Below are 12,155 nucleotides of genomic sequence, written 5' to 3'. Positions count from 1 at the left end.
TGACTAGAAGAGTAAAGATTGATGTAGGTCAGGCTCACATTCTGGTATTTATTTATTTATTTGCAAGGGTTTGTTGTGTGAAAATCAAAACAAATGGGGAAATGCTCACATAGCTTAATAAGTCCTAATTAGCAGATGTATACAAAACAGGTCATTTACTCTATAATCTGGCCTCATAGCCATAGAAGGGGGTAATAGTTCTCTGCTATTGAACCTGACGTCTTATTTACAAATTGAGCAACAAACTGCTCTTTGGATTGAAATAGCTTTCAAGTCAAACAGTATTCTTTTTCACTTTGTGGAGCACTCCCTTCAGATAGGTTCCCCTTAACAACTAGAATATCCAATCGCCATTAATCTAACCTGTAAATGAACTTCCATCATTGTGTGGTTGCATAGTTCTATTTAAAACACGAGAAAGCTTTCACTAATTTTGTAGCACACAAAACAACACTTCATTTTTTCACCTAAGGACTTCAGAAATCTTATAGCCAAGCTTTTCTCATAAACTTAGGATGCCGAGGACTTCTGTTTTGGTCAAGTGAGACTCTTGACCAAATAAGTTTATTTTTATTGATGAAAGGAGTGGGGTGGGGTAACACGAGAAAACTGATCCACATAGTAAGGAATGGTAAAGAAAGAATCCAGCCTACATCCATCTCTAAACTATTACGGTCTCTTAGTTTTCTGTCATCTGTGTACCCAGCTCAGGATGCTTCAGGTTAATCTAAGGCAGCCCTGCATACTAACTGATGAATTAGAATCAAAAGGATAATAGTACTGCAATTATATATATGCAATTTTCATTGAGTTCAATGGGGCTTACTCCCAGACAAGTGACTTTAGTATTAAAGCTATTTTCACAGTGGGAGTTCCTTTTTCTTCTGCTGTGTGCAGTGTATCTGTCTATGGGAAATAGTGTGGAGCAAGTGACAATCCCTCTGAAAAAGCTTGCAGCCAGGGTGGCAAGTGAAGGGTTCACGAGGTTAGTCTACTCTAATGCTTAAGTAGCAGGGTGCCCTTTCAGATAAAAATCACAGAAAGATATAAGTCACCTTCACAAAAGAAGTAGTGGCTGGTTGGATTAAAAGCACAAAGGAAATGGTTTGAAAAGCCCACATCTTTCATTTACAAAAGTCGCATTGAGGGTTGGAAAGTTATTGTGACACGAATCTTTAGGACCACATAGCGGTTTGCTGTAATATTTTTCCGTCACCTTGGCCTCAGTGCCATCACACACACATGAGCACCAGTAGATATTGTTGGTACTATTCTGAACCCTATGAAGGGACCTCATATTCCTGAAACTCTTTGTCATAATACTCATCTTCCAGTATTTTCCTTGTAGACATGATGAATGGAGACCAGTTCAGGGACCTTCCAAATTGTTATACTTGGCCTTGTGGCCACATGTTCTGATCTCTTGGCAACAAGTTAGGGCATCGGATTAGGCATAACACCTACTAAAGGAGTACAATGTTACAACCCAGGATGGAGCACCAGCAGAGTATGTTGTAAATCAGAGCTGGCCCTGGACAAAATTATGACCCAGATAAAGATTATATTCAATTCCTTTTCTTTGTTTAGTGTGTGTGTGTTTTTTTCTTCAATATTTTATATAGCTTCCATATTTGCCCTTGCACCATACCAACCTACTACTTTGCCCCACTCTCTTCTGGTAAGCATCAGTGACACCTGCTGCTTAGAAGCTATCACTGCAGCTCCACTTAGCAAACTGCCATATATATATTGGGTGTGATTATTTCACTATCTTATTAGAATACACCATTATTTTTCCTTTGAATAAAACAATGGTTGCAATTAGCCAGGGCTATATTGATCAACCAATTGTTGTCCATTAAGGTAAAAGTGCAATTATTTTGGGGGTTGTTAACCTTTATTCCCTGATGATTGCTATGTTTTCTTTTTTAAAAAATAATCATACAAGGTAATATCTTGTGGATCTTATAGCCTTCAACTGATACCTGAATCAGTTTACGCCTTCTTTTTTTGTATGTAATTTGCATTATAGTCTTTGGTTGAAGCCCTTGATCTATGCATAACCCAGACAAATCTACATTCAGATATTGTCTGAAGTTAGAGTTATTTTGGATCAAGTGCAGGCGAAATTCCATAGTGTCTGTTTTTTAAAAAAAGGTTTTTTGTTTCCTTTTCAATAGAAGTCTCTTAAGACTGTTGACAGAAAAGAGGCAAGTGTATCACATTGGGAACAATATGTTGTTCTTTCTTTGTAACGGTACATATTGTTTTGCTTCCTCTTTGGGCTGTTTATTTGAAGGATGAATAGGTCACTCTTAGCAGGAGAGCTCATCACATGAGCACAGATACAGAAGACAGATGAGTCAGTTCCACACAGACTACAAATTACGTATGCTGGATAAATCTATATCCACATTTGCATTTGACCTAAGCTTCAATTTAAAAACAAAACAAAACAAAGAAACAGGTTAAAAGAAATTAGACTGAATTTCAGACACTGTTTGCAGGAAGCACTTCAATATAAACTACATGATTGGAAACAAGGAAGTCTCTTTGGCAGACATTAAAAATGAAATACTCTGTGTCATTCTGAATGAGCTTGAACACACATAGCCAGGGATACATTTTACAAGGAGGAAACTTCTACAATGTATTTCACAGAGGCAAATGAGCTGACTGGAAAAGTTTGTAGCTTGAATGCTTGACAGCCAGGAGTTGCCACTATAACACCTGCCTTGGTTGAGGCAAGAGTGAGGAACCTGTGGTTCTTCTGGACTCCAACTTCCATCAGTTCCAGTCAGCATGGCCAATGGTCAAGGATGGTGGGAAGTGTAGTGCAACACACCTGGAATGCCACAGGCTCCCCATCCCTGGATTAAGGGATTGTGACCCACTGTAACATAGATTTTATATCTGTGTGCTGAGGTCAAAAATTGGTTTGTTCTCAAGCCCTTCTTGTGGACTTTCTAGATGGCTACCGTTAGAATCCAAATGCTGCCTTTGACAGATCCTTTGACAGTTCAGTCAACAGAGCATGAGATTCTTAATCTCAGGGTTTTGGGTTCAAATCCAATGTTGGGCAAAATATTCCTGCATTGCCGGGCGTTGGACTAGAAGACTCTTATGGTCCCTTCCAACTGTACAATTCTATGATTCTGTGATCCAGCAGAGCTCTTCATGTGTTATTGCTTCCCAATTCACAGTTATGTGCTTGTTCCAAAATGAATGCTGGAACAATATTCTCAATTCAGTTCAATGGAGAGGTCAATACTGCAAGCTTATGCAGAAAGCTGGTCCTCTTGCAGGTTGGAGAGCAATGTGTGTTGGCCAAAAAACACTCAAACCTAGCACACATCTCCCGAGCTTAGAGCTCTTTGTCGGACCTTGAGCTGCTCACTCTTCTCATCTGATTTTCACCATTTCCCAAATGTTAACAGGAGTTCAGAACATTCTAAAACAATATTCTTCCCACTTTCTCTCTCTCTCTCTCTCTCTCTCTCTCTCTCTCTCTCTCACACACACACACACACACACACACCAGCTTTCTCTTCACCTGCACACCAGTCCTGGTTTAATGGGTTAGTGATTGTGCAACGTAATGATGCTCTTTCTGATAGACCCACAGTAACTGATGCTGACTACTGTACATTTTCTGTCTTTTCCGATGTGTATAAATGGATGTGAGGTGGGAAAGTCACACAGCTTCTTCCAGGAACTGCAGTGATGTCTAAAAAAAGAAAGCTGCAGTGAGCAAGAACACAATGCAGAATGCTGGGCTCATATTTGTATTCTCTTTTCACTCTCTTAGGAAATCGGAGTTGCAGGGCGTGTGACCCAAAATGTCTCTATTGAGTACTGCTGCTCTATTACCATAAAGGCATCACATTATTTTTAGTGCACTTGGATTTCAAAGCACAGAAGATAATAGATACTGCTGAAGAAAAAAGATTATGAAAATAACATAGATATGTTAATAGCAGCAAAGACGGCCGGGGGATTTTAATTTGCATTTATTATCCAATTAGAATTTAGCTACACATACTAGTAATGTCAGTGAAAAGACCAGAGATTTCATAGGGGTGGGAAACTGTGTGAAGTGGAAATATATATACATTTCTGATGAAATTATGAGAATACAGTAAACATAGTAGTTTGCTTGGCAATTTGAATTATTGTATCTAGAGGTGTACTTAACAAATTGTGCCACTAGTCACAATAATTTTTTTGTGTGGCAGCATACCCTGATTTTTGATCAGGAACACAGTACAGTTAAGAACTACTGGTGTGGCTGGCAAGCCCAAGTGTCAGCCATGAGCCATATATAATAATGCACAATACACAAATTCTAACATCACCAAGAGATAGCCAGCTACTTCACTCTGCCTTGTATAGCAGCTACAGCCATGATTCTGGTCCTCACCATCATTTTTAAGGCTAGAGAAGAAATCCATCCTCTTCTGAGGAATTATAACTCAAAGAAAGTTGGATTCTTCCAGATTATGAGAACCAACTGAGAAGCACATCCTCTCTAAGGTCATATTAGGGAACCTGTGGCACTCCATATGTTGGTAGACCTCTGCTACCATCAATCCCTGCCAGCATGGTCAATTGTCAGGAATGGTGGGAATTAGAATCCACCAACTTCTGAAGGGCCACAAATTCCCCACCCCTGCTCTAAGTCTCTCAACTATGTACAAAGAGAGACTTCAGTGGGAGTACTCTTGGGCTTAGGGGGTTTTCTTGGGGGCAGGTGTCATTCCTGTTATTGATATTAATTTTTTGTATCTCTTTTGTTTCTTTATTATGATCTATGTGGAAATTGTTCAATTCGATTGTGTACTTTTCTGTTTTCTGTTTATGATTGCTTTTCTAGGAAGAAATGGTGGAGATTTACCCCAACATTTATTTATTTTTCTTGGATCAGGCCAATGGGATTTTATTCTGTGGCTGAAATTCATTTTCCATATTTCGAGGTACCTAGCAGCACTCTGCCTTTTCTCCTTGTGTCACAGTCAAGAAATGTGTGGTTCTTTATCAAGCTGTACCCTGAGTAGAATGAAGAAATAAAAATGGGTGGTAAACAAGACCACTTTCTAAAACAACAGTCCTGGGAACCCGCAGACCTGCTGGTGCCCTCCTCCAGGTCATCCTCATCCTGCCAGCCTTTGTATCCCTGCCACTTAACAACACTATTTTAGATGAAGACACCACATACAATGGTACCTTGGTTGTTGAACTTAATCCATTCCGGGAGTCCGTTCGACTCCTGGAACTGTTCGAAAACCAAGACACGGCTTCCAATTAGCTGCAGAGGCTTCCTGCGCTCAATTGGAAGCCATGTTGGATGTCGGTTTCCAAAAAAGAGTTCGCAAACTGGAACACTCATTTCCAGGTTTGCTGGATTTGGGAGCCAATTTGTTCGGGAGTGAAGCCATTCAAGAACCAAGGTACCACTGTAATGGTCTTTTTCTCCTAGTCATTTCCCTTTGAGGAAGCAATGAAGGTCTTTGTAAGGGCTGACATCACATGTCCCAACTGCTAGGTTACCAGAAAGTAGATTACTCAACATATCACCCCAGGATTGTCTTTTAATTGAATGAGGTGGTAACTCTGTGCATACTTTCTTGGGAGTAAGTCCCATCAAAGCAAGTGTGACTTAAAACCAAGTAAATGTGTAGAAGATTGCATTGGAAATGAAAAGGAGCAAATATTTTCTTTCAAAAAATCTGTCTGTAAGAATTGCTCTTACAATTTACTTCAGAAAAACTCCCCGATGAGTCGTGTCTAGAAATATTTGCTTCTTTCTTGTAAATTCACTTTCTAAATATCCTTTTTAATACACAAATGGGCCCTCCTTGTATCTGAAAGGCAAGCATGCCTTCAAGTGCTGTTCTTGAGCTAGCTTTCTATTATAGCCCATGAAAAAGAAATGGGACCAACTCCAAAGCAATCAGATTGTGTTACTGGTCTGCTGAAGAGTGAGGATTTTATTTTGTGTTCTAATTTTAAGCACATATGGGACTGACAGCTTTTTAATGAAAATCTCAGTGCCTCAATACACGTTTCTGACACTTTCATACAACGTCCCATAGAGAAGAAATAGACCACAACATATGTTTTGAGATGTGCAATGTGAAAGCTTGAAATTATTTCCTTTCCCATCATCATAAACATCTTGTTGCTATCTAATAAGCAGATTACCTTTTCCTTCCACCCCTCTGCTTGGTGCTGATTTGGCAAAGTAGAAATGACAGTACTAATTCAAGCAGGCTATGGATGCCACGTTGGTCCCCAAAGACAAGAAATGGAGAAAGGAAAGGATATCTCAACAAAATGCTACAGTTATCACATTTCCGCACCAAGTTGATCAAACAATAATTCTGTTTCTCCCTTTGGTGGGAGGGGAATTTGCCTCACTTTCCCCTTCCTCCACTGAGGAAAGAGACTCAAAGTGCTCTCTTCGTCTGGGAGGTGGCCTTTAGTGGGACTGTGTGTCCAATTGGAGGAAGGGGAATAACCTGCTACTTAGGTTTGCTCCGCCCTCTTCTCCCCTTTTGCAGATCCCTCAGTCTGGAGTTTGGCAAGTGTTCAAGGTCCACCAGTAAACGATGGCCTCTTATATTCATTTCACTGGTGACCCACTGTTTGAATTCTAAACTCTGGATCTTCTGTTTGCTCTCTTTGGAGTCTCCTTCAGCTTGTTTATCTCCTTCTAACAATATGGTGACTAAAACCGTAAACACAATTCCAGCAGAGTCCTGATTAGCATCAAGTAGGCTGGTATTATCACCCCCTGTGTCTTGTATACTCTGGCCCTGTTAATAGAGCCAAAAACAGCATTAACCTTTTTGCAGCTGCATCATGATGCTGATTAGTATATAGACCATGATCCAATATGGCATGTGAGTGCTTGCCAGGACTAGATGTTAGCTTGTTTCCACACTATTTTGTACATCTATATTTCCCAATAAAACTATATGTTACATCGGGGAACTACTTTTGTCACAGGTACACTTTTGGCCAGAGTGTCACACACAAAAAAAACATTTATTCAATACAGGCAGCAAGGCAGCATTCTCCACCACACCTGAAGGCAGCCAACCCAATCTGAAGTAGCTACCAAATCTGCCTAATAGTAGGGCTGGCCAAGTCCCAGAGGTAGCACCTGCAGGTCTAAATGCAAGGTCAGGCAGGCAGGCAAGTGGCCTAGGTGCCATACAAGCTCTTCTCTGGTGAAGTCAAGTTGCTCAGAGTAAAAAAATAAAATAAAATTGGTGGTCTGCTCCTTAGGCTCAGCAGACATAAGTACTATATGACAGGGCCAGGACTGCAGCTTAGATGGCATCTTTGAAGCACAGAGCTCAGTCTGCTAGGCTGGGGTGAAGCAGAAAGTAATAGACTGTGGCTAGCAGCTGAGAGCCCACTCCAATGTCCACTGTTTAGGCAAGCTACTGTTTCCTTATCCTCAACTCTGCATCTTCAGCAGGGGGACAATACTTCTGGTCTATCTTTCCGAGATACAAATTTACTCTCCAAATACTTTTGTTTTTCAGGGCTCTGGGAAAGGGAGGGGCTTGCTGGCCCCCACCTATTCCTGGCACCGCACAAATGTCTAAAGCAATTCTATTTTCTGCCAGGCATTCTCGGAGGAATTCGTTTTACAATGCAAAATTACGTTGGGTGAAATTGAGCAAAGGTTTCATTTGCTACAATGAGATTTTGCTTATTAAAAATAATTAAATCCATAAGGCTCATACTAAAGTTCTACCCTTAAGCCTCAGCTCTGCAACCTCCTGTGTTCTTGCGGTTTGTGCCAAGTCCCAACCCCATTAAAGTCAATGGACTATATCTGGAAGGCTAATCCTACCTGCACTTCCAAGGCAGAAGGTGCTGAGTGGGGCTTAAAGATAATAAGCAAATATTATAAGACAATGAAACAAAATGAAGATGCTTTTTTTTTTTTTTTTTTTACAAAGACACATCACAGGAACGCATGCACTAATCAATCACATTTATTATGTGGAAATTTTGTGTGTGTCCCTTTTCTTCTTGTTCTCTCCTGGTAAACCCATCGTTTTTCTAGGTTAGCTACTTGGGTGGAAGCCTACATACCAGAAACAGCTCACTGGGGGGAAGTAAAGCTGCTACAGTAGCTTTGAAGCAGGTAGATCATTGTTGCTTACTGAGATGAAGAGGGGCTGGGCAGTGGGGAGATCAGGGCAGTGGGGACGTCAGGCAGGCACCATGCTGACCTCCCCACCACCTCACCTCTCCTCCTCCTGGTAAGCAGCAACAACTCAACAGCCGGCAAGCCAGCACAGCCACTTCTGCTATGTAAATACATCGGAACAGAGCAGGCAAAGGGGGGAAATCAGTGGGTTTTGGGATGATGGGTGAGGCATGATAACATTGGTAATGTGGCTATTTACTGAATTTCTGGAAAGTTCCAAAAATATATGCAGAGACTGCTTGCCAGATGGGGTGAAACCACTCTGCTATCTTTCCGGCAGGTGGGTTTCTGTTGCTTACCGGTAAGGAGGGGGGGAGAGATGAGGCAGTGGAGAGGTCAGTGGTGCACAAGAACACTAGCGAAGCTAATTTGTCGGTCCTGTTGGTGCATATGCCTTGCGCTAGCCTCCCTGCCAGGTGAGAGACACAGCTGCCAGGATGCTGATGCTGCAGCTTCGCCAGGTAGGCCTGGCAACTTGCTTCTGGATAAATGGGACATCTATGTACGGGGGTGGGGTGGGGCTGCCTGGGAATTGTGTGTGTACAATTTTTTAACAAATAAATAAAATGTGAGTAGGAAAAAAAGAAGTGGAATTTAAGGTTAATTTTCCTGAGCATTAAAACAGCTGAGAAGATGAACACAGGATAAGAAAGGTTTCCTAAACAAATTATGATTAAATGGTATTCTGCTGAGAAGTCCCATTGATTTCAACGGGCTTTATTTCTAAGGAACTCTGCTTAGAGTTTCAGTCAAGAAAAGATTAGCATCTAAAGCTTCTTAAGCAGAGTTAGCGTGTTCATTTTTATGCTAGGAACTATAGATGTGCACTTTAAAATGCTTCGTTTTGCTTTACTTTTTGTTTCATTTTTGGCAGTTACATCCATTTCATTTCCCATTCGTTACTGTTTCATTTCTCTTTCATTACTGTTTCATTATGGTGTTTTTTTTTCTCGTTCAATTTTTATTTCTACATGGCTATCCAACTTAAAGCCTACTCAGAGTAGACTCGGTGAAATCAGTAGTCTTAGTTGGTTCTAGGATTAAAATAATGTCCATTTATTTAATGAGTCTGTTACTTAGATATAATCCAATAGCTATAATGTCTTCCATACAAATAGTATGGAATTCCACATTTTGTACTATTTGATGAAGTCATTATACTGACAGACAGAATGGGTGGAGGTTATAAGCAATAAACAGGGAGCACCACCCTCTAAGTTTGTAAGTAAAAATATCGCTTAGTTATATATTTTGTAATTTCAGAGCATGCCAAGGTCACACACAGAGAAATTCCCCTGGATGTATCAGATACAATGCAATGCCTTTTGTATGTGTGCAGACATTGAGCTAACGTTCTGATGCTTCAGATTAGACATTTTCATGTTATGATTTTCAGTGGTCATCAAGATCATCCCTTTCTACAGAATGTTCTAGGATGTAGCAATTTGTTGAGCAACACAGTGCCTCTTTGTCTGTTTCAAGAACACCGTCTATGAAATAAAAGAAACACAACTGCTTTATATTGATTCATTCCATTGGTTCATCTGTCTGAGGATTAGTTACACCACAGCAGCTCTCCAAGATTCCAGGCAGGGGTCTCTCTAAGTCCCAGCGTTACCTTGAGATGCCAGAAATTAAACCCGGACATTCCACATGTATGGAAGATGCTATACTACTGAGCTGTAACATTTCCCCAAGATTTCCTCCATTCTTTTCAACATTTTCATTCATTTCTCATGTGAAGGGCTGCCTTTTGCAGTGCAGGCCTACTCAAGTACTGAGATCTTCTAGAGAACAGTTTTCTACAGTTCTGTTCTTTTTTATGATTGTGCATTTTCTATTGCTTTCTGACCTGTTTTCATTGCATTTAGCCTCTTTGAGTGTCATGGGTCAAAAGGAGGGATGTAAATTCAAATAAATAATAAATACATTATTCTGTTCCCTCCTCCTTGTTCCTTCAACATCTAATGGCAAGACATTTAGCAGTGTGGATTATTCCTTTCCTTGTGCACACATGGATATTTTGCACTAAAATACATCCCATGATCTCTCTCTTAACCTTTCAGAATTACACATTTTTGCTATTGCTGTGGCATGCAAATATATTATTTCGTGATGCTCTCTTTATTCTGAAAGGCATGACAGATGCAGGTACAATGGTAACAACTACAGGCTTATTTTAGTTGGGGATTTAGGATGTGACCCACTTTAAGCTGACTACATTTGTATGGGTTGAACTGTTTTCAGGAGGGGAAAACATGACAAAGTTGCCAAGAATATGCCTCTTTCCAGCAGGCAGAAAATTCGTCTTCAGCTTAAATGACACAAAGGCCCAATGATACCACTCTGCAATATATTTGATACTGAAAATCTGCTGTTTCATGTTTTCATAAAAGAAGGAAAGAAAGAAAAAATTACAAGCCTCCTTATTGGTTTTCTTTGGAGGGGGGGGGGACTTTGAACATTCTTGTCTTGTCTGCACCAGTTCAAATCCATTTTCTTTTTGTAAGGAATAGAGCACAACATGGCTCTATTTATTTCTAAATGCTGTATTGAAGAATTTCTGCTATTTGAGCATGTATCTGATACACATGCATTTTGCTTTCTTCTGAATCATCCTCTCCTGGATTCAGTGGGAATCTTTCTGTTGATTTAATGGACATTATGTCAGGTTCATTGTTTCAGTGAAGAGTAATTGTGCAGTTTATAGAGTTTTTTTATTTGACTAATCATTTTGGCTGCAGGTTGTGCTGTGGAAAGAACCAGTACCTATAAACCCTCCATTGAAAATATTGATGTGGGTAGCATTTCTTCTAAACAGAAGCTGTTTAACAGTCAATAAAATACACTGTTGGCAGACATTCAATTTGAAATGATTAAAGAATTCCTACATTTCCAATAATACTAGCGTAGTCAAAAGTAGTGTGAGGGAAAACTCTAGATGCTCTTTGGCTGAGAACACCTTATAGCAATACAATTATGGCTCAACAAAGACTCAGCCATGACACCATAAACTTAATTATCACTATGCTGGCATTCAAATGATTTCATATACTCTTGTTTAAGGAAATCCATCTTTACTCAAAAAAGGAGTGTTGTTTATTTATTGGGTTTCTGCCAAATCGTGTCCTTCCTTAAAGAGGGCACGTGTTGCGGTGAGACCTGGAAATCGAAACTCTGTGTTGTGGGTGGGTAAGATTGGTCAGCCACAACATCGAGGGTAGGTCCCTCGATGCTGGGTTCAATGTGGCCAATGGGGCGCAGTCCAGACGGATCGAGGGACCTTTATATACCCATGCACATGACCCAGAGCTTCCTCTTTTGGCATATGCATTTGGAATACCTGACCACCTCTCCCTACTTTAGGGCTTTTGCGCTTGACCTTGCTATGCCGTTGTGTGTTGTCTGTCATTGGGACAGGGGCACGGCAGGAATTTTCCCACTTGGCTGATTGGCTGTTGCCATTTGGGTTTTGCCTGCTGCGTAGCAAATTGTCACAACTTCTAAGGTTGCAGAAAGGCTCTGGTTCAGGTGATAGGGATAGGAGAACACTCTCGCCATCCCTATGTGAAGGGTATTCCGTTAAAGGAATCCATGGACTCAAATGTTTGGTCAACCTTTGAGAGGGAGTTGTGCCCGTGCCAGAGTCCAGGGGAACATCTGGGTGGTGGATATAGTCTTTCTGCCTATCCAGGTGCTCACCCTAAGCTGACCTATGCTGGTGCCCTGGGTCAGCACTACCTGCAACGGTGCAGGAAGCTAGTGGAACCAGAGCCTATGCAACCACTCACTTTCTGTAATCAATAAAGTTGTGGCCTAAATTCTGCCAAAAACCAAACTAAAATTAAAGTCAAGTGTGACGTTAGTGGGGAGGTTTCTGGGTCTGAACACACAATTTAAGCCCTAAAACAAATACATTGATATC

The sequence above is a fragment of the Podarcis vaucheri genome (assembly GCF_965113315.1).
Source record: "Podarcis vaucheri genome assembly, chromosome: 3".
Lineage (NCBI taxonomy): Eukaryota > Metazoa > Chordata > Lepidosauria > Squamata > Lacertidae > Podarcis > Podarcis vaucheri.
The sequence above is the reverse complement of the archived record's forward strand: the minus strand, read 5'-3'. Positions refer to the sequence as shown.